Source organism: Amblyomma mixtum, chromosome 10 (assembly GCF_055824585.1).
Source record: "Amblyomma mixtum isolate Tamu chromosome 10, ASM5582458v1, whole genome shotgun sequence".
NCBI lineage: Eukaryota > Metazoa > Arthropoda > Arachnida > Ixodida > Ixodidae > Amblyomma > Amblyomma mixtum.
Genome location: NC_143021.1, coordinates 156875230 through 156896295, shown reverse-complemented (window position 1 = coordinate 156896295; position 21066 = coordinate 156875230). Strand labels below are relative to the sequence as shown.

The following is a 21066-nucleotide window of genomic DNA, read 5'->3' as shown; positions in this document are numbered from 1 at the left end:
AAAGTATCTAAAAGCGCTTTGGTATTCGCATTTAATAAAGAAATAAAATGAAAAAATATAATTTGTTTTTGTTGCGAACACAATTCAAATATTAGTAATAAAAAAAGCGCATTTGTAGGTTTTTTCAACGAAGCAAAACTGCAGCCGTCGCCCGTCGTCACGTTTTGTGTTATTTGGGTTTTCGTAGCATTGTTTGAGTGCTCGTGCGGTGAACGTGTATGAAGAACACAAGTGTGTTTTGGAAACCAACGACGAGAATTACGCCCTGTCAACACTGGTGATTTTGAACGGGTAAAGCCCTGAAGAAAGGTAGCGCTACGACTTCTTGTCATCTGGAGAGGCAACGAAGAAGAATGTGCGGTTTTGCTAAGCCTTGATGAGCCGTCTGAACGGTGAGTCCCGTGTACGTTTCTTTACTTCTGATCTCTATTCGCACGCGTTATTAGTGTGCGCCTATATAGGGATGGCAGTGCAGGCAGTCTGCGTGCGGTTGCCTTAGCTATAATGCGTTAACGCCGATTCACACGACGGTCCGTTCGCCCGCGGCCCGCGCACTACGTATTCATGCGTCACCACATTGAGAGGCGCGCTGTCGGCCGCGGCAGCGGGCGAACGGAAAATCGTGTGAATCGGCCTTTACCAGAAAAGAACGGGCGTATAGGCCGCATGGCAACTGTTACTCCATAGTCTCTATCTGCGTTTAGTACTCGGGTGCCGCGGTAAATAAAAATGCCACCAGTTATCACAACAGAGTTATGCGGTCGCTTGCTAGCGCTGCGAAAAACAACAGACAGTGTTTACTACATTCCAATAGCATAGATTTGTGCTACATAGGAGAGGATGATGAGCGTGCAGTGCCACGTTAGAGAGCGCTCTTGCTAGGCCAGCTGCGGACAGACAAGGGAACTGACAACGGTCGAGTTGCCTCGCGGCTGGTGCCCGTCGGATTGATTTGTGCTACTTAGAAGATGACGATGAGCGGCAGTGCCGCGCGACAGAGCACTCGCGCTAGGCCAGCTGCCAACAGACAGTGCTCAGTGTGTGTACTCGTGGGATTAGTGCTTACGCCTTAATATTTGTCATACAATTTTTTCGGGGACAATGATCGCGTGTAAAAGGCTGGGGCATATCCCTTGCCTAGTCATTTGTAAATTTTTATCTGTGCTTCCCCATGGAACAGAATTTGACACAGTATTATGTCAAAGTTAGATCGTTCTTGCGTCTGCCCTGAGGTGTAGGTGTCGATGCTTCCTCGCCTTCAGATTTTGAGAACTGTTTGGGATGTAACTGCGCACTTATTTAGGATTTCAAGCTTTTTGCTATATCCCTCGTTTGTGCGGCCCGCTTTCAAGTCGTTCGCTATATCGGTGATGGTTTGTTATTGATTTTCACTTTCTCTTATTTATTCTTGGTTGACTGCAACCAGCTGTGCTGCCGGCGATTCTCCGCGCTCGGAACTATTCCCAGGCACGAGACCCTACCCACAGACCTCCCTGCACCACACTCACCAGTTTTCTTCGGTATTTTTTTCCCTTGCTCTTACTTGCATTGCCACTAGGCAGTTTTTATTTCTGTGCAGATTTGTTAAATTCAATACCAATTTTCGTTTCATGCTGTGATGTGAGATATCGTGCTTCTTGCTAATGAATGCATGCCTTTTCCATCCTCTCATCATTTGTGCAAAGCAGACGGGTCTACTGGTCGCTACGTTCAATTTAAAAATACCTTCGGTGCTGCTGCAAAGCACCCTAGTAGTAATAAAATCCTGTGCATGCTATGTTCGAATAGTTACGCTCTTTTCATCATGCATAAAAATAGTGGTATTCCAGCGTGCTCATCTTTCTATGCGGGTGTGACAGTCATGTAAATGTACTGAAAAAATGTATATCGGTGCATCACATACAATCTGTTCATTTCTTTTGTCATGGGCCCTCTCATTGCTTTTTGTGTTGCTATGTTACTACCTTATTCTAATTTATGAAGCAGTAGACAATTTCTTCTCTTGTCATTCATGACATTGTTACGGCCACTGACAACAGTTGCTCTGACATATTTATTTGCAGTTGCCAGCTGCCAGTATCTACTGGGCCATTCGTGCTTCCAGCTTTTGGCTGTGCTATCTCTCCTCAGCTGTTTGTGGTAGGTATTGTTTTCCAGTGATGCATACCTTACCTGCCTATTTAGAAAAATTTCGTAGACATAGGCTCACAGCCGGGTTTAGAAATGCATGCAGAGCTCTACGTGCACTTAGCAGCAGTACCTCCCTGTATAATCACATGAATCTGATCCTGAATTACATGAATGTAATTACATGATCTGTATGAAATAGTCGCTCATGAAGCTTTTGACTGCTGCTGTTAACATAATGGAATTTACACTGCTTCAGGTGCAGAGACTATTTCACACATGTTGCCTCTTATGCATATGTGCCCTCTGAAAGGGCGAACATATTCCTTTATCCCTTTAAAAAACATTGTGTTCTATCATGATGCTTTACCGGTATTTCTGGTGTATAGACCAAATGTCACTCAGTATTGTAACAAGAAGCGGGAACTCAGTTTGTCCAATGTTTTAGAGGTAACATGAAGCGGGAACTGAGTTTGTCCAATGTTTTAGGGGTCCTAAAACATTGGACCAACACAGTTCCCACTCGAGTTATTGATCACTTCGCTCTCGCCCTACCATAAGCTTGCCGTCCAGGTTGGACAAATTGATAGAGCGACTGCTCCAGTGAAGTGGTGGTTCTGAGTTCGAACACCGGACCAGGACGAATCTTTCTTTAACTACGAAGTTTCTGTGAAAGCTGTATAGCTTTCCTTTGTAGCCATTTGGCTGTGCTCGAGTGGATGTCAATGAGTAATTACTCCTTATTACAGATCTTTTGTCAACGCCAAACTGATTCAGTAGCAACAAATAGTAGAAGGGTAAAAGCATGCTGCTCCCAAAAATTCGTTAAGCATGTTATAAAATGTATGCTGTATTGTTTTAACTGCTGCAAAGAAATAACGGTGATGTTAGATGCCCAGCCCCTATTAGGTAAACATAGCTCGCAATTAACACAGTGGATGGAAAAGAAATATGGACTTCAACCCTCACGACGACCCTCACCCCAGTGGATGGATGATAATGGCTTTACCCTTTGTACCGGGCGGTAGCTTTTGCCACCTAGCCTATACTTCCCCCATTGTTAATTTAATTTTCTTTTCCCTTTCGCTCTTACAATATCTAATCTGTCTATCCTTTTACCCTCGAAATTCACGCCTCCCTTGATTTCCGCCACCAATCCTCCAACCTCCCCTTCGTCAATGTCACGCTTTTCCCATCCACTCGCCTGTCCTCCCCAGTAAATCCCAGCGCTATCTCTATGGTCGTTGCTGTCCCCTCTGGGAGGGCTGGGCGGAGTTCTGCGCACCTCAGAACCAAGTGTTCCATGGTCTCCGTTTCCGTTTTACATGCAGAGCACAAAATATCCCCTTCTTCAAATTTGGACCTATATGTTATTGTTCTCAGAGTCCCTGTCCTAGCCTCAAAAAGCAGTGAACTGCCCCGCGAATTATCGAATAATCGCTCTTTTTTGATGTCCTGTTTTCGTGTCCTATATATGCCTAGTGCCGATTTTTCCTGCATTCTGTCTTTCCACATCTTTCTTTCCGACTCCTTTACCTCCACTTTCACGTTAGTCATTTGTTGCGTCCCATCCCTCACCCGTAAATACTTCGTTCTTAGCTTTCGGGTTCTATTAGTCCATTTTGTGTTAATACTTTTTATGTACAGATACTTGTACACCTTTTTTGCCCACCTTGTTTCCTCCATTTGAGTTAGTCTCTGATCATATTTCAGTTTGCTGATGGCCTCCCGAACCTCGAACGACGCCCAACCCATATCTCCCTGGACTCCCTCATTCGGAGTGTTCCCATGGGCTCCCAAGGCTAGCCTTCCTACACTTCTTTGTCTGACCTCTAGCCCTGACTGTACTTCTGGTTTCATGCACAGGACTGCATTTCCAAATGTGAGGCCCGGTACCATGATTCCCTTCCATACCCCTCTAACCACCTCATACCTATTATAGTTCCATAGTGCTCTATGCTTCATAATGTCTGAATTCCTTTTTCCTTTATCCTTCAGAATCCTCTCATGCTCTTCCAGATATTTTTTTCCTTCACTTAGCCATACACCTAGATACTTATACGTACTCACATGGTCTATCATAGTGTCTTGTATTTCTAGTGGGTCTCCCTTCTCATCATTATAGACCATTATCCCTGACTTCTCTCTACTGAACTGGAGTCCTAGCTTGTTGCCCTCCTCACCACAGATTTTAACTAGTTCCTGCAGCTTATCTCGCTTGTCTGCTAGTAGAACAATGTCATCCGCATACATTAGTCCAGCCAACACTTGGTTTACCCTCTGACCATCCTGCATATAACTCACATCAACTCCTACCCTACACTCTTCCAACCTCTTTTCCATTTGGCTCACATATACTACCATGAAAAGTAGAGGTGACAGTGGGCAGCCCTGCCTTAACCCTCTCTTAATTTTAGCTGGTTTTGTGGTTTCTCCCTCCCAGGTTACCACGACCTCATTGTCTGGATATATACGTTGTAGATATTCAACCAGATTTCTATCAGCGCCATATCCCTTCAATTGGTCCCAAAGTTTTTCCTGATTCACATTGTCATATGCCCCCTTAATGTCTAAAAATGTCATCCATAGAGGCCTCCGACTTGCCTTAGCTATCTCTATACACTGCGTTATGACAAATAGATTGTCCTCCAACCGTCTGTCCCTTCGGAAACCGTTCTGCAACTCTCCCAAGATCTCCTCACGCTCTGCCCATTCTTCCATTCTCATTTTCACCATCTGCATTGCTAGTCTGTAAATAACTGATGTGACCGTAGTTGGTCGGTAGGATTTTATGTTGTCCCTGTTTCCCTTGCCTTTGTATATTAGTCTCATCCTGCTCACTTTCCAGTCTTTTGGAACGTCTCCTCCCTCTACCACTTTTTCAATGATCTGTCGTAATTTCAGTTTGCTTTCTTTGCCTAGTATGGTAATTAATCTCATAGGTATGCCGTCTGGTCCTGTCGCTGTTCCGATGGGAACCTTGCCTTCTATTCTGTCCCAGTCCCCTGCTGTTCTCTCCCTAGGCTCTTCCTCCTCTGCCCCATTGCTGTCCCTGCTCTCCCCTAGACCATCCGCCACAGGCTCTGCAAATGCTACTTCAATTGTTTGTCTGATAAATTCCTGTGCTTCCTCTCCCTCTACCCTTTTTCCATCCTGTGTGGTCAGAGTGTGCTGGATGCCCTCTGTTCTCTTCCCTTGTAGCCTTATGTGCTCCCAAAACCTCTTTGCAGCATTCCTATCTTTCTTATTTACCTCCATCATCCACTGGACTCCTGCCTTTCCTATTTTCCTGATTTCCTATTTTCAGTAAAACAAAAAGTGCCAGTGTTGCCATACTTGAGAGCTTTGCTCTTTAAAATTGCAGTAGACTGCTACTCAAAGTTGACAAAAAAATGCGTCTCGTTTTCTGCATGTGCATTCCACAGTGCTGGTGCCATTTTCACTGGCCATTGACATTCAGTCGCATGATGTGCACCCCGCTCCTCGAGTTGATTTTGTTTGTCTTGTGAACCTGCCGTCAAAATCAGTGCAGGATAATGCTTCCCCAGTTGATCTGCAGTTAACCTTGTCCTCCGGAGCCCTCCACTACGGCGTCTCTCATAGCCTGAGTCGCTTTGGGACGTTAAACCCCATAAACCAAACCAAACCTTTGCCAGCTGCTGTCACCCTTTCTCCACAGAGAAGGGCGGTGGGAGTCCAAGCCAGGTGGAGTTGAAATATTTGACTAGTAGTGGACAGGGATCCTGCGGTTTGTTGAGTACACAGGCAAATTGGAGACTTATGGAAGAATTTTTTTACCAGCCAAAAAAGACGCATACACAAGAGAAAACCGAACAGGACAAGGGCTGGTAAAAGCCGTAGTCCTCTGTGGTTCTCTCTTGTGTATGCGTGTTCCTTGGCGGGTAAAAAAATTCCTCCGTAAGTCTCCAATTTGCCGGTGTCCTCCACAGATTGGAGGATCCCTGTCTGTTACTAGTCAAATTTCACTACTCCACCTGGATTGGACTCCCACTGCCCTTCTCAAACTTTTGAAATCCTGTTGCCCTAGCAGATCATCAGCTGTCGGTTGTATTACTTTCGCTTCAGTGAAATTTGACATGTAGCGGACAGGGATCCTAAAATTTGTGGAGTACACAGGCAAACTGGAGACTTATAGAATTTTTTTACCAGCCAAGGAAGACTCATACACAAGATTCGTTGTCTGTGTTTCACAACTGAAAGTTCTAAATGCGTGCAAAAGTGTATCGTGCATTCGCACGTATTTTGCAAACTCAATTTTTGCAGCATTAGGTTTTCGGAATTAGAGCTGTAGCATTGCCGCCACAGAATCCCGCTCGTTAACAAAGCGCACACTTATTTGCTAGGTATATATTCGGTATACCGGAACCAGTACACGTCACTGTTTGGAAGGTTCTGTCGTGAAATTTCTGATTGTGCAAGGTAGCTTTTCTTTTAAATTCAAGCGCTCTCTATTTGCTTTTTCCTGTGCATATTCATCGGTCGTTTCAATTCGGAAGCGTTGGTGCTGCAAGACGTGCATACGGAAGCTACGTTTGTGCACAAAGCTCCTGAATTTTTGAAAGCGCAGCTCTGACAGTTCTCGTTGTCATAAATAAGTACAAAGCAGCCTAATCTTTTTGGACACACCATTTCATGCTCTTAGCTGTTTCTGAGAAACAGGCTGCCTTTTTTTCTGTTTTTGGTGTGAAACATTCCTAACAACTTCTTTCTTTCTCGATGCACAGATAGCCTATGCATACACGGGCAGCTTGATTGCAATATTTAGGGCAATATTTATAACAGGTGCAGTGAGCCTTGGTGCATGTGGACAGAAATTAAGCTAGGGTGGGGTGGGGTATTTTCGCACAGGGTAATGTTATGCGGAGGGTTTGGCGTATTGAAACCGAGTCTTTCTGAGCTCTTATTAGACGTCCCAGCACCAGGACAGTAGTTGAGGCTTTTCTTCTTTGTTGTCTAGTTAATGGTTTCCATCACATAAAATAGCCTTAATTCTAGCTATCCCGTGGCCGTCTAACAGAACAATGCAGATATACTGAAGTGATCAGTGTTCCATAAAAGTAGTGAGAACATTGCAAATGCAAGACAACTTCATTGGTTTGCAGTGCACTAACGTGGCAGTCATAGAGAATTACACATTACATTTGCAAATCTAAATTGTGCATAATAGTATGGACTGGCACGTAATGTGCGAAGTAATCACAGTTATCTCGTTCATGCCAAATGCTAGTGTCAAACATTGTCAGTATTGCATATTTATAAAGAGCAGGCATGCTGCGCCTAACTTGTCGTTGGATAGATTTTATTACTATGAAATTAAAAAGTTTACACATGGCTGTCGTGTTCTTGCGTGGGAAGTAGTATTACCTTAAATGAGTATAAACACCAAATTTTTGGTTATGTGTGTTCATTGTAGTGACGTGCTGGGCATGCGTATACATAGAATTGTTGCATAGTATTCGTCTCCAATCGCTAAATAATTACAACCAGATTTCTTTTCTTCCCTGTTTCAATAGCATAGCAATTGCTATGACATCAATGTTCAGTATAGGTTATGGAAGGCACAAAAAAGCTACGATATCGCTACTTCATCGTTTTAATTAGTTACAATGCTAAAGCCAGCCTGCCTTAAGAGTCGGAATCACAATGAATGACGAAGCCGCAATTATATTGCAGTTTTCCTCATGCCTCCCCTGGCTTATACTGACCTTTGATGCCATTGCCATTGCTCAGTTTTTAAAAGTGAAGCAGGAGAAAGAAGATATTTAATTACAAATTATTTAGCAGTCATAGGCGAATACTGTGTGGTTATCCGTGCATAGTAATGCCTTGTGCATCATTAGAAACAAAAAAAAATGTGCAACTGAAATTTGCTCGGCTGCTGACCCAAAAGACGCGGGTTCGATCCCGGCCGCGGCGGCTGGAATTTCTTTGGAGGAGAAATTCTAGAGGCCCGTGTACTGTGCGATGTCAGTGCACGTTAAAGAACCCCAGGTGGTCGGAATTTCCGGAGCCCTTCACTACGGCGTCTCTCATAGCCTGGGTCGCTTTGGGACGTTAAACCCCAAAAACCATCCCAAACCAAACTGAAATTTGTTGTCTGCTTCTTTGAGATGGAAAATTTTGAATTTTTCCTTCACTATTTTAGAGCATGAAATTCAGTTAATGGTATCTGAGAAACAGAAATTGCAACAGACATTTCTATTCAACAAAAAAACTGTCATTGGTTTAAGTGTTTTCCCGATTCAAGGTTACCCTATATTTTAAACTGCACAATGTATTATGTGACAAGAAATCGTCAAACACAATAGGTGTGGTTTCAGAAATGACTGCAAGTGATAAGGGAATACATTTACTTAGAGCAGGTAGTGACCGCTGATCCGGATCATGAAGAGTAATAACTAGAGGAATATGAATGGGGTGGAGTGCATATGGCAGGTTCTCTCAGATCATGAATGGCAGTTTTTCAATACCCCTCAAGAGAAAAGTATACAACAGCTGTATCCTACCGGTATTCACCTATGGGGCAGAAACGTGGAGGCTAACGAAGAGGGTTCAGCTTAAGTTAAGGACAACGCAACGAGCTATGGAAATAGAAATGATAGGCGTAACATTAAGAGATCGGAAGCGGGCGGAGTGGGTGAGGGAACAAACGCGGGTTGAAGACATCCTAGTTGAAATCAGGAGAAAGAAGGGTGCTTGGGCAGGGCATGTAAGACGAAGGCAAGATAATCGCTGGTCCTTAAGGGTAACGGAGTGGATTCCAAGAGAAGGCAGGCGTAGCAGGAAGCAGCAAAATGTTCCATGGGCGAAGGTTTGCAGGAACACGGTGGACATAGCTGGCGAAGGACAGGGTTAATAGGAGAACATGGGAGAGGCCTTTGCCTTGCAGTGGGCGTAGTCAGGCTGATCATGATACTTGCAGAAGAGCTTGCTCATGTTGAAATTTTCATTTGGGAAATATGTGCTTGTTTTACATGCACACAGCTTTTGAAAGGACTAGCATAGTGATAATTGTATTGGGCTTCATAAAATTGTAGCTCTGAATGAAGGTTTGCAATGAAAGGTGTCTGCACTTGGTCACAATATAGGTACACACTAGTGGTGACATGACACACACGATCAGTACATTCTAGTTGTATTCTTTCTTTTTTTTCATGGGGTTATATGCAGGATAGTATGAAAAGGGCATTGGAATTGACTCTTACTTGCATTATTTTCATTCATGTTTGCAGGCACCCGGTGAAATGCACTCATAGTCAAAGCTCCTTCACTCAGCCGAGCAAGCTACGGCATCATCCAGCATCTTAGTTTCTTTTGAGCGCTTACAGCTCACTGCGGTGGATTTGGTAGATGGGTTTACTTTGCTTTTGGCAGTGTTCTTGGCATTTAATGTCAAGTACACCCCAAAAACAAAGCGGGCTTGTCTGCTGCTTGAGACACTAATGGGGCTTGATCCTAGCGAGCGCCTCCCGAGCGTGTTTTGGGCAGCCACAGCAATCACAGCAATGACATGAGAAATAAAAGTTATCAGTGTTGTACATTTGTGTCATTATTTCTTGAACCATTGTTATTCCCAACGCAGACAGAGCACCATACTAATGTGCAAACTGTAGTGTAGCCATAAAGTAGTTGTATGAGCAAAAATTATTATACTCAAAGATTATAATCCCTTTTGCTCATTACTCTTTTGTAGATGTAGCGCAGGTGGATCCTGCAAAACATATGACCAACTTGCTCTGAAGAATATGTGAAATAAGAAAATTAGTACGATACATTGAAAACACGTGAAACTCCTTTTGAAGGAGTAAAATAAGATCTGGGCTGATACTCCTTGAAGGAGTATAGTCACTCTAACAAACGGAGTCCTGGAACTCTACCTGAAAGAGTAGTAGGATGCTGTTTCAATGTGGTAGCTTTACTCCCTCGGAGGAGTGCCTGTACTCTATTGCAGGAGTAGTACAGTACTCCTTGAGTAGGTGTTGGATCACTCTTTGTCCAGAGGGAGTAATTTTATTCTGGAAAAAGGAGTGGAATATGTGACAAGCGAATACTCCTTCAAAGTGTGTTCTGGGCACTCCTCTGCACTCCTTTAGTTCTAAGAGTGTAGGCACCACTGAATAATAACTAAGAAGAAAGTGACAGCCTCTTGTACACCTATTTGTGCAAAACGCAGGCTTGCAGGAGCCATTCTTCACTGCATTTATTTATTTATTAGAAATACCTGCAGCGCCGGTAGGCATTATTGCAGGGGGGGGGGGGGGGGGTGAGGATACATAACAGAAGAATAGGCCAGAAAAAAAAGAGAAAGAAAAAAGCAATAAAACAAGGCATGACACAGCAAGTACAAAATGAATGAAATATCAATCAACAACAAGGCATGACAAAAAAAAGCCAACTGCGCACTCATATATCCGACAGCAACGCGCGGAACACAGGTTCAGAACGGCACTCAACAATTTCATGGGGCAGGCGATTCCAGTCATGAATGGTAGATGGAAAAAATGCGTTTTGATAAGTGTTAGTTTTGCATTTAATTTCTCTAATCTTCCATCCATGGTCAAGTCTGTTTGACCTGAAATGCGGTGGAAGCAAATAATTTTTTTATCTATTTTTATTTTTACGTGAAAGATTTTATACAGCATTTCTAACCGGGATTTCGTACGGCGTTTCCGTAACAGCTCTCATCTCAGCGTTAGTTTAATGTTAGTAACACTGCTGTTAAAATCGTAATTACCTGAGACAAATCGAGCGGCAAAGTTCTGAATACGCTCAAGCATGTCGGTTAAATTTAAAGTTGGGGGGGTGTAAGCCACACAAGCATAGTCCAATATTGGCCGAATATAGGTGAAATATAGAAGCTCTTTAACTTTTAGTGGTGCCATTTTAAAATTTCTTCGTAGAAAATTTAGCATGCCATAAGCTTTAGCAGAAAAGTGCTCAACGTGCTCGTTCCAGGTGAGATTAGACGAAAAGTAAACGCAGAGGTATTTATAGTGAGAAACTCTAGAAAGTCGGGTAGGATCTAGTTTGTATTCAGCCAGGAAAGGGTAATGCTTGCGTGTGAAAGAAATAAACTGACATTTTATTGGGTTCAGAAACATCTGCCACTTCAAACACAATTGTTGTATGCGGTCCAAGTTGCACTGCAAATGACAAGAATTTGAGGAACTGTTAATAACATGGTAGATAACACAATCGTCAGCATATGAACGCGTTTTACACGTCATATATTCAGAAATGTCATTAATATAAACCAGAAACAGCAGAGGTCCTAAAACAGACCCCTGCGGTACCCCCAAAGATACAGGAACATAATCAGACTGGGACCCATTAATCAATACACGTGATTTACGTCCCTGCAGGTAACATTGAAGCCAGTTTGGAAGGGAAGTTGGAATCTTGATTGAAGATAATTTATACAGTAGCAAATCATGAGGTACCAAATTAAACGCTCTCTTGAAATCTAAGAAAATGCAATCCGTTTGTAGACCCTTGTCAAATGACGAAAAAATATGGCTAAATTCTAAGAGCTGCGTCGTACACGAGTAACCTGATCTGAAACCATGCTGAGCTTGAGTGAAAAATTCGTTTTGTTCCAAATGCTTCATCATTGCGCTATATATTATGAGCTCAAACGTTTTGCAGCTAATACTTGTAAGCGAAATCGGCCTGTAATTAGCTACTATGTGTTTAGGACCACCCTTATTTCACCCTTAGAGCAACCTCAGTCTTACGATCCATGTCAGTCACTTCCGGTAAGGGCAGCAACTGCTGCCAGTGCTACCGAACTGCCTGGACAAAGTGTACTCAGGCCTCCTGCAATTTTTTCGCGTCTGGGGAACGTGCAATTGCTCTCCAGTGCAAAGTTTAGTTATTGATTGATTGATTTCAAAATACTGCAGGCCAACACTCATGACCCACGCAGTGGGTGAGGGTCTATAGAAATCTTGTAAAAAAATAATTGCACAAGATAAGGCAGTTCACTAGATTGCAGTGAATAACAGAAATAAAAAGGTGCAATATTTAATCACTCCAACAAAAGATTTTCAAGAGCTCCACTAAAACTCCCCGGAAGAGAGTTCCAGTCGGACGGACACGGTCCACGGGCAAAACATTATGCTTGAATGCCCCAGTCCTCAGAGAAATAGATTCCTGCAAATGACTTCCTGACTGGTGTGTTCGGCTAATGTTGACCTTGTTGGCGCACAAGTTGATCTCAGGTAACTATCCCGATTGCTGCAGCCTTCCTTTTTTACACTGCTTTCATTAGCACGGTACGCGCATAGAACAAAAATGATTGTTCGATGAGTAATTGTTAGGAGATAATAACGTCACGTAGTTACCGTATTCAGAGCATTTCACGTAACCTGAACCAAGGATTAGAAAAAGTGGCATTGCGGAGCTCAGTGAAATCATCGACATATTTTTGCACTTGTGCGGCACTCTTGGGAGCATCTTTTAATTTCACTTTATTAATAATGCAGATAGTATATTAGAAATGTGTTTTAGTTCCACGTGCTTTGCCATCTGCAGCGGTGCCGTGGCTTGAAATTTGCGTTCGGACATCTTGAGGACACTGGACGTAGTCAGAAACTTACCAACGGTTTTGCATACCCTTAAGGCTTAACGCGTAATGGCTTTTCGCTGAACTTTTTCTCTTCCCACGTGCACAACACTGGACTTCCCTTGCCTCTTGCGCTTTTGTGCACAAAATTCAATAATCTCAAAACCTTACTTCAATGTGAATTTCATTTTTTTTACCTGATATGCTCTTCTCTTTCCACCATCATCTCCCCAAACCCCTCCCCAACAGAGTGTTGCATATCAGCGCCATTGTCAAGCCGGCTAAATTCTCTGCTCTTTAATCAACAACATCTCTGTGTACCCCTTTAATTGCACATAGTTAACATTCTCATTCGTCACTTTTTAACAAAGACAGATTTTTACTTTTGTCAATTATACGTGCTTCTGAGTGGCAGGTATAGGAAGCTTACGCATGGGAGGAAAGATCAAATTGCCAGGCAACGTATTAACTATAACTCGAACTCACTCATTTTTCCATGTACGTTTCGTGCATTTACGTAAAAAAGAAATTAACATTTGCGTCTTACCTTTGACTGTTTTCACAGATATTGACATGACTGTTACGAAAGTCCCTCATTAGAGCTCCTTTAGAGTTAGTTGTTCAGGCGAAGATTTCCGTGACGCTGCACTTCGTTGTACCGAGGAAACAGCTCTGGTCCTGGACGAACCAGATCTGGAGCAGAACACGGAGTTAGAGAAGCAAAATAGTGCATTATTAGTCAGTGGCGGCGGTAGATAGCACAGTGCCCTACAAAAAGAGGCGTGCGCTCCCGAAGGTAATCAGAGCAGCGTTCGCGCAGTAGAAATCGCGCAATCGCATGTACTGGGTCGCCGACTCTTGAGTGCGAGGTGGCAGCACTCTCCAGCGCGCCATAGAATCCGTCACCGCCGCGCATCGAAGGGGAGCGGCGGAGGCGCTTTGCTTCGCGGGGCTTCGTGTGGTCTGCTAGAGCGCAGGAGAGCATCGGGCTTGCTTTTGTGTGAATTGCGCCTAATTAAATGTACGCTTACTGCGCCTCAGCGCGCCGCGTCGTATTGCGGGAAAACGCAATTCACTCACTGCATTGTGTCGTGTGTTCCGCGTACAGTTCAGCGGCCGCTCATCTGAGCACCGCAATCTCAGCAAATGTATGTATTGTTTCATGGATGGCTTGTCTTGGCTGATTGTAACGACCCAAAGCCATTCAGGTTGTGAGGGACGCCGTAATAGAGGGCTCCAGATAATTTAGACCATCTGGTGCTCAGCTCAAGGGTGCACTGCGTTTAGACCCTATCCAAACGGAGCACCGCAGCCGCGATCGCACCTGGGTCTCCCGACTCAGTGGTCGGAAGCTTTTACCACTGAGCCACCATGCGGATAATTGTTAGAGGAGCCTTTCTATGGAATAACGAGCGTCGGCGCTGTGAGCGAAAAATCACGCGCATGTCGCTGACATGGCCAGGCACTGAGTAGTCCAGTTTTTTATTTATTTCATGATACCGCACGACATGGCCGAGTTGGCAGAAGCTATTTGCATAGGATTAGATGGAAATCAAACCCATGGACCCTGGAATCCAGAGTCAGATACGCCGCCCGTAGGACACGCAGGTGCGCTCGTACGTGTTGGTTAAAGCAGGGTTTTAAATGTCGTGTGGTCTGTCTTGAACATAATGTGGCAGCTTAAGACTGTATACTAACGAGTATGTGCAAGATAAAAAGAGACAGAAATTAAGGAACTGATAATATGTTGTATACTAATTAATGTTAATGAGATGTAATAATGAATACGAAGCGGCGCCAACACATTAGCCATGTTTACTTAGGTAAACAACAACATTCTCTCTACCTCAAGCACCATTAACGGCGTCGCATTCTTGAGCTTATTATTTCAATCTCGATTAGCTTCTCCTTCAGATGCCAAAAGAGTTTTAGCAAGAGACTGCTTTTCGCTCGTGAAAGAATTTTTTTGTGGTGATTTTGAATGCAATTTCACTGTAGACTTAAATTGTATCCTATTTAGATAGGAAAAGGTACTCATTTTTTCGCTTCCTTTCCCAGTGCTCCCCATCGCGGTACTTCTCGGATGATGTATCGTGTTTCGGGTGATGTTTTAGCCGCCTGTTCATAGAATAAAGTTTCTATTGCTAGTTCTTTACGCCTGTCGCCTTTGTTTTACGCAACGATCCGCCGTGGCCGAAAAAAGGGATGCGGGCGGAAAAGCGTTAGCGGAGACCAACAAAACTCTTGAGGTGAGTCAGAAGAGAAGAAAGAAATAAAAAGACATTATTAGGCCTTTTAACGCTACGAATGGGGTCCAGTGAATGGTAGCTCGGGATTCCGACCCATTACGCAATAGTTCCACCAGCTTAATGATAGAATCAATGGCCCGTACAGATAACAAAATTACATGATTGAATAAACGCATTCAGATTTATTTTCAGACTCTACAAACGGTGGTGATATTCAGGAGATTCGAAGTTGCGTCACGCGATCTGCAAGCTCATTCGCGCTGAAATAGCCTTGTGATGACTCTGACCAAGACAAACGTGCTCGACGCCATCTCTGTGCACACGCCTTCACGGCTGCTTCTTTAAAACATTCCATCCGCCTTAGACACCAACGCAAAAATTAAATCTTTCCTCTGTAACCCTCGTTACATAAAGAATGTAGCCAAATCCCGAGAATACACCGCCGTAGTGCGTCAACGGCAAAGGCGTCTCACTACTGAGAATCCGAGTTCGATCGCGGCCGAGGCAGTCTCGTTTCAATGAAGAGGAAACGAAACACGCTCGTGTGCTGAGCAATGCCAGAGCACGGTAATGAACCCCAGGTGGCCTAAATTACCTAGAGCCATGTACTACAGCGCCCCTCATCCCTCATAAGCTCACTCGCTTCGGGGCGTAAAAATGCACCAAGAAAAGCAAGCCCATGAAACATGATATGCATTTCATTCACATTGTGATGCTGATTTGGGCGACCACTCAGTTGTGCGCGGAACCAACGACGCACCGCAGTGAGTGAAGTTCCTTTCCCCGCAATGCCGACGCGGCGCGCTCGGGTGTAGTAAGCTTGCATTCAGTGAGGTGCACTCCACAGCATAAGAAGCACGTTGCTCTCCTGCGCTGTAGAAGGCACGAAACCACGCTTCCAGGCCCTTGTGTGTCTTCGCCGATTCGCTTCGTTGCGCGGCCGCGACGGGGGCGCGCTAGTGCTCCGCAGAGCGCAGCCACGCCGAGCCGTGTTGGCACTTCGAGTGGATGACCCTGAACGACCAACGCCTGGCAGAAAGTCGTGCCTAGAACATCGCGCGTAAACGAACTCTTCGAGCTTATAAATCGGTGAAGGGCGGAGCAGCATTTGCTCTTGGCTCCACAGTCGACACCTCATCTAGGGAGGACCTTTTTAGCCATTTTACCGTCGTACCATCTTTCTGTTCGTGACCTTTATCCTACACCAGGTAACGCTGATTTCCGCACTGGCGCAAATGGAATCACTTATTTTCTGTTTTCAATTCGAATGCAAATAGCCGCAGGATATCCCCAGGATTCAAAATGCGGTTTAGTCTTTCATATCTGTAGTTCTTTGCCTGGGACATAATTGTTCAAAGAGAAGCTGAAATGACTTCTGCATATCTCGACGAGATTCAGGTATTGTATATTTGAAGCTTCATGGTAAATTATGGGCAGTATTTTTGCGCTAGCAAGAAACTGCTACTCTGAAGCCGCTACTGTGTACAGACTCCTCCTAACGGCGCTTAAAGGCGGCAAAGCTCGGTGAAGAAGTCTCGGCTGCTGAGCCCACACTCCTGCAGTTTTTCCGTACACCGTGCCGTGCATCTTCTGGTGCAACCGAAGAATTCGCCTTCACTGAAGTTACTTTGTTGAGGTATTAGCAGGGGTCGCAGCGGAGCACCAGACAGAGACGAACAGCGTGGCAGACTTCTAGTTCCGGACTGCGCGTGCCGGGCGTGCGCTCCGAGCACGCGCTGTCGTTCTTTATTTTCTTCTGTCGCGGGAACGCCGATCGCAGCGCCTGCGCTTTATAGCGTCGCCGGGCGCTACAGGGCCCCCCGCCTAGACGTAACGTCGAAATATACGCGCCGACGGGGCAGAGATGGAGTAGCCACGGCAGGCAAGCAGTCAGCTGGAGTAACAGTGTCCCCACGGGGTCGCTACAAGGTCCGGTAAGTTCATGTCGGGGGCAGGGAAGAGCTGTCGGGTGGAGTGCACGGGCTCAGGTGGACGAGCCTGGCTGCTGCGCAACGGGCGAATGAGGCAGAGTGCCGAGCTGACAAAGCATATTAGGGCAATGGAGGCCATGGTGGGGCCGTCACCGACTGTAGTGCTGCCCGCTGGCACAAGTGTCATTGGTGCTGGACCGTTGCAGCTGATGTCGGCGGGAAGCTGGCACACAGAGTACGCCGTCACAAGCAAGGGAGCGGTCGAAACGGCTCCGTGGACAGATGTGGTCTTTAGCGTGGTGTCGTGTCGCTGCTGTAGCGCCAGCTTCAAGTCGTCCAAATAGGTGGAAATGGCTGGCTTACATGGCTCAGGTGCCCCTGATGTAGGGCGCGAGCAGTGCGGTCCGGCCACTAGGGTTGGCACAGGTGTGACCGACGAGACAACGTTGACAGCTGTGGTGATGACGGAGGAAGTTGCTGGGTTCAATTCCAGGAGCTGGGGTAAAGCGGGAGTGGCCCTCCGGAGCGACTGGCCAATGCTGATGCGCGTGTGGGCATGGTCGGGCTTGAGAGCAAGCGCTGACACTGGGTCAGGAACTGTTTCAGGCAAAGTGGGGCTGGAGGCGATCGCCGTGCTTGTTACTGCTGTCATCGGGTTGGCTTTCTCATCCTGCTCCTGATGACGAGTAGTGCTCTGCGGACCTTCTGAGGGGCTGGGAGTGTGACAAGCAGGCTTGGTCGTTGTCGAGGGCTCTTTAGCATCAGCGGGCGACGGCGTCAACCTCACAGAAGAGGCCTGCAGAGCTGTTGGCGGTAGTGACGAGGTAGATGGAGATGCCGGAAGCCTCGGCACGGCTGCTGCCGCAGAGTCGTCTTTGGCTGCAGGAGGCTCTGGCGACAACGCCACTGAAGCGCAAGGAGGCAGAGCCAGAGACGCGGGTAGGAGAGTAGTGGGAGAAGGACGCGAGGCGAAGCTCGTGCGGATCCCACCTGGTGTGGCGTCGAGAGAGACAGCCGGGCTGGAGACGCTGGACGGGAGTGGCGGCGATGCGGCGAGGGGCTGCTGAGGCGGGCCGGGTTCTGATGAAGGCTGCGTGGGCGCGAGCGAGGCCGGTGCAGGGCCAGAGGCTGGCGGCGGCGAAAACGGGTCCGCTGCGTCGTAGAGCGGCGGCGGAACGTAGTAGGCGCCGAAGTACGCCAAGACGGCCGCACGCAGCTCATCGTATGGCCTGCCGCCGAAAGCAGAGTAGGTGAGCCGACGCAGGAGGTCGGCCGGGAGGATGTCACAAAGGACTTCGTGTTTGAACGGCTGGATGGTGATGCCGTTCAGGTACATCGCAGCCTCCAGTTGGGCGAACCACCCGCCGACGCCTGCAGGCCGGAACGCCGGGAGCGGCGGGTCGAAACTTGGGTGCTGCCAGTACGCCATGCTGGAACGCCGCTGCGATAGAAGGCACGGTTCGCCAGGTCACCACTGTTGAGGTATTAGCAGGGGTCGCAGCGGAGCACCAGACAGAGACGACCAGCGTGGCAGACTTCTAGTTCCGGACTGCGCGTGCCGGGCGTGCGCTCCGAGCACGCGCTGTCGTTCTTTATTTTCTTCTGTCGCGGGAACGCCGATCGCAGCGCCTGCGCTTTATAGCGTCGCCGGGCGCTACAACTTCTCTTGCTTGAAGCATACTTTGCTTCGTTGGAAATGTGGATCCCTCGTACACTATGTCATCCTGGCGAATTTTATCAAGCCCTCTGTGCTGCGAACACTGAAAGCTATCGCGGCTTTTTTCGAAGAAAATATTGAAAATTGGGTTTGAGGAATGGAAATGACGCAGTAACTGTTTCACATAACTCGGTGGATAAAGGAGGGATTGGCGTAAGAGAGGAAGAAAGCAGGGCCATAATGGAGGTCTCCGGAATAATTTAGACTACCTGGAGATCTTTAATGTGCACTGCTACAACACAAAACAAGGGCGCCTTTTGCGTTTCGCCTCCATCGAAACTCGGCCGCCGTGGTCGCACTCGAACCCGGGTATTCCGACTAAGTAGACGAGCGCCTAAACCACTGAGCTACCGCGGCGGGTATTCGATGACTACCTCACCGTTTCAAAAGCTAGCAAAAGAAAGACTGCCTGTTTACGTGCAAGTTTTGCATATTCGATACGTTCGATGTCGGCGAATTCAAAACTTCCTAAGTGGCGTTTAAGGTATTCATTTTCAAGAGCACAAATTGTGATGGTCTATTTTCTGCAGAAGCGAACTTTGTACCGTGGGTTATGTCCGCGCTAAATCTGAAGTGGGTAGAACATACGGCTAAACCAAAAGGGTACTTCGATGTTTTCTGCTTTCAGGTTGATGGAACAGAAAAAGGTCTTGGGCGCTGCAAGAAAGGAGCATGCTACCTTCAGAAGGGTATGTGGGATTATTCGTATTATTTGCTGAACATATGAATAAGGCATACGCGATCCGTGAACATAACACTCTAATTCACGTTCAGTATACAAAGCGAAGGCCAAACCTATCTCAACGGCGTGCATAACACATTTGGGAAAAAACAAGAAGACATCAGTTACTGTCTCAATATCTATATTTGGAACGCCTAACACAATAGCAAGAATGTCACTGTATACATTCTTAATGAAAGCGAGAATAATATATGGAAATTGTGTCAGTACATATTATATGTACACACACCGGGTGTCTCAGGAAAGACTAAGTAATTTCTGAGGAAATTTTTTTTAGGTAAAAATATGGCTTTTTTGGCGTACTATCACCAGTGTTGGCAGATACCAGAAAACCGGTTTATTGTTTTAATTAGTAAGCTGGTCAACAAATTTTTAATAAATAACTTTTTAACTAGCAGAAATGTGGTGCACACCGCGTGGTCGATGCTCGGGGATGTCTTCGAGGCAGTACGTCACGGGGCGGAACCGTGCAACGACACGGTAAGGGCCGCGGTACCGGGACAAGAGCTTCGCGGCACGGCCAGTCGCGCGGATAGCGCGGCGAACGAGGACCAAGGCACCGGACCGGAAGGAGGGAAGTGGTGGTGCTGCCGCATTGGCCACTTGCGCACGAGCATGAGCCGTGAGAAGGTTGCGCTGAGCGTCGAGGCGGGCGTAACGAAGTCGTTGGGCGCAGTCAGTTGGTGACGCAGTAGGATGGGGAAGGCCCAACAGCGCGTCTAGAGAGATGGCGGGCGTTCTGCCATAGACGACTGAGAACGGCGTGACATACGTTGTTTCTTGCGCCGCAGTGTTGAGTGCAAAAGCTGCAGCAGAAACAAAACGATTCCAGTTTGTGTGGGACGGAGCGACGTAGGAGGTGCCTATATCCGTGAGGGTGCGGTTAACACGCTCCAGGAGGCCACTGCATTGGGATGATTGGCGGATGTAGTGGAATGCGCAATGCCGAAGGATCGGAGGGCTTGCTGAAACTCATGGGACATAAAGCAGCTACCACGGTCCGTGATGAGGCGTCGGGGCACACCGTGCTGAAGAACGAGATGCTGTTCCACAAACAAGACGGCATGAGCGGACGACGTGTCTGGAACAGGCAGTGCTTCGACCCACTTGGAAAAGTAGTAGATCGCAACCAGAATATACCGGTTGCCGGCGCGCGTCTTCGGGAACGGGCCCAAATGGTCCAGTCAAACGAGTTCGAAAGGTGAACTCGGCGGCGAAAAAGCCTGTGGGGGTGGCTTGGTTAGTAGTGTGGACGACTTCCTGTGTTAGCACGTCTGGCAGGACGCCCCGTGTTCCTTGACGTCTCTGGACATATTAGGCCACCAAAAGCGCTCCAGCACTCGTGCGCAGATCTTGCCGCGACCATGGTGACAAGCCGTGGGAGCGTCGCGTGGGCAGCGCAAGATTTGCGACCGTAGTGTTGCCGGCACCACTGGCAACCACACGTGTGGTCGACCACGAGGCCGCTTCACATGACACAAGATGTCATCTTTCATTCGATAGACCTGGCGCAGTTTGCGGAGGCCTGCGCCGGCGGCGGTACCAAGGGAGTGGATTATGGCAGCAATATCGGGATCTTGCGTTTGTGCAGTGCTGAGGTCCGTCAAAGCCGTCACGGAAGAAGGGTGGCGAGAAAGCAAATCGGCATCTTGATGGGAAGAACCGGGCCGATGCACTATGGTGAAATCGTACTCTTGAAGTTGCAGGGAACAGCG

At 46.7% G+C, this 21066-nt stretch overlaps 1 long non-coding RNA gene across 1 annotated transcript; it reads left to right on the top strand.

Annotated features, from left to right (window-relative positions):
• The first annotated feature begins 219 nt into the window (after window positions 1-219).
• LOC149327453 (uncharacterized) lies at window positions 220-3975 on the top strand. Its single transcript, XR_016286068.1, has 4 exons — window positions 220-392; window positions 1427-1520; window positions 2064-2139; window positions 3841-3975. It is a non-coding gene; the product is annotated as an uncharacterized LOC149327453 (long non-coding RNA).
• Window positions 3976-21066: the final 17091 nt, after the last annotated feature.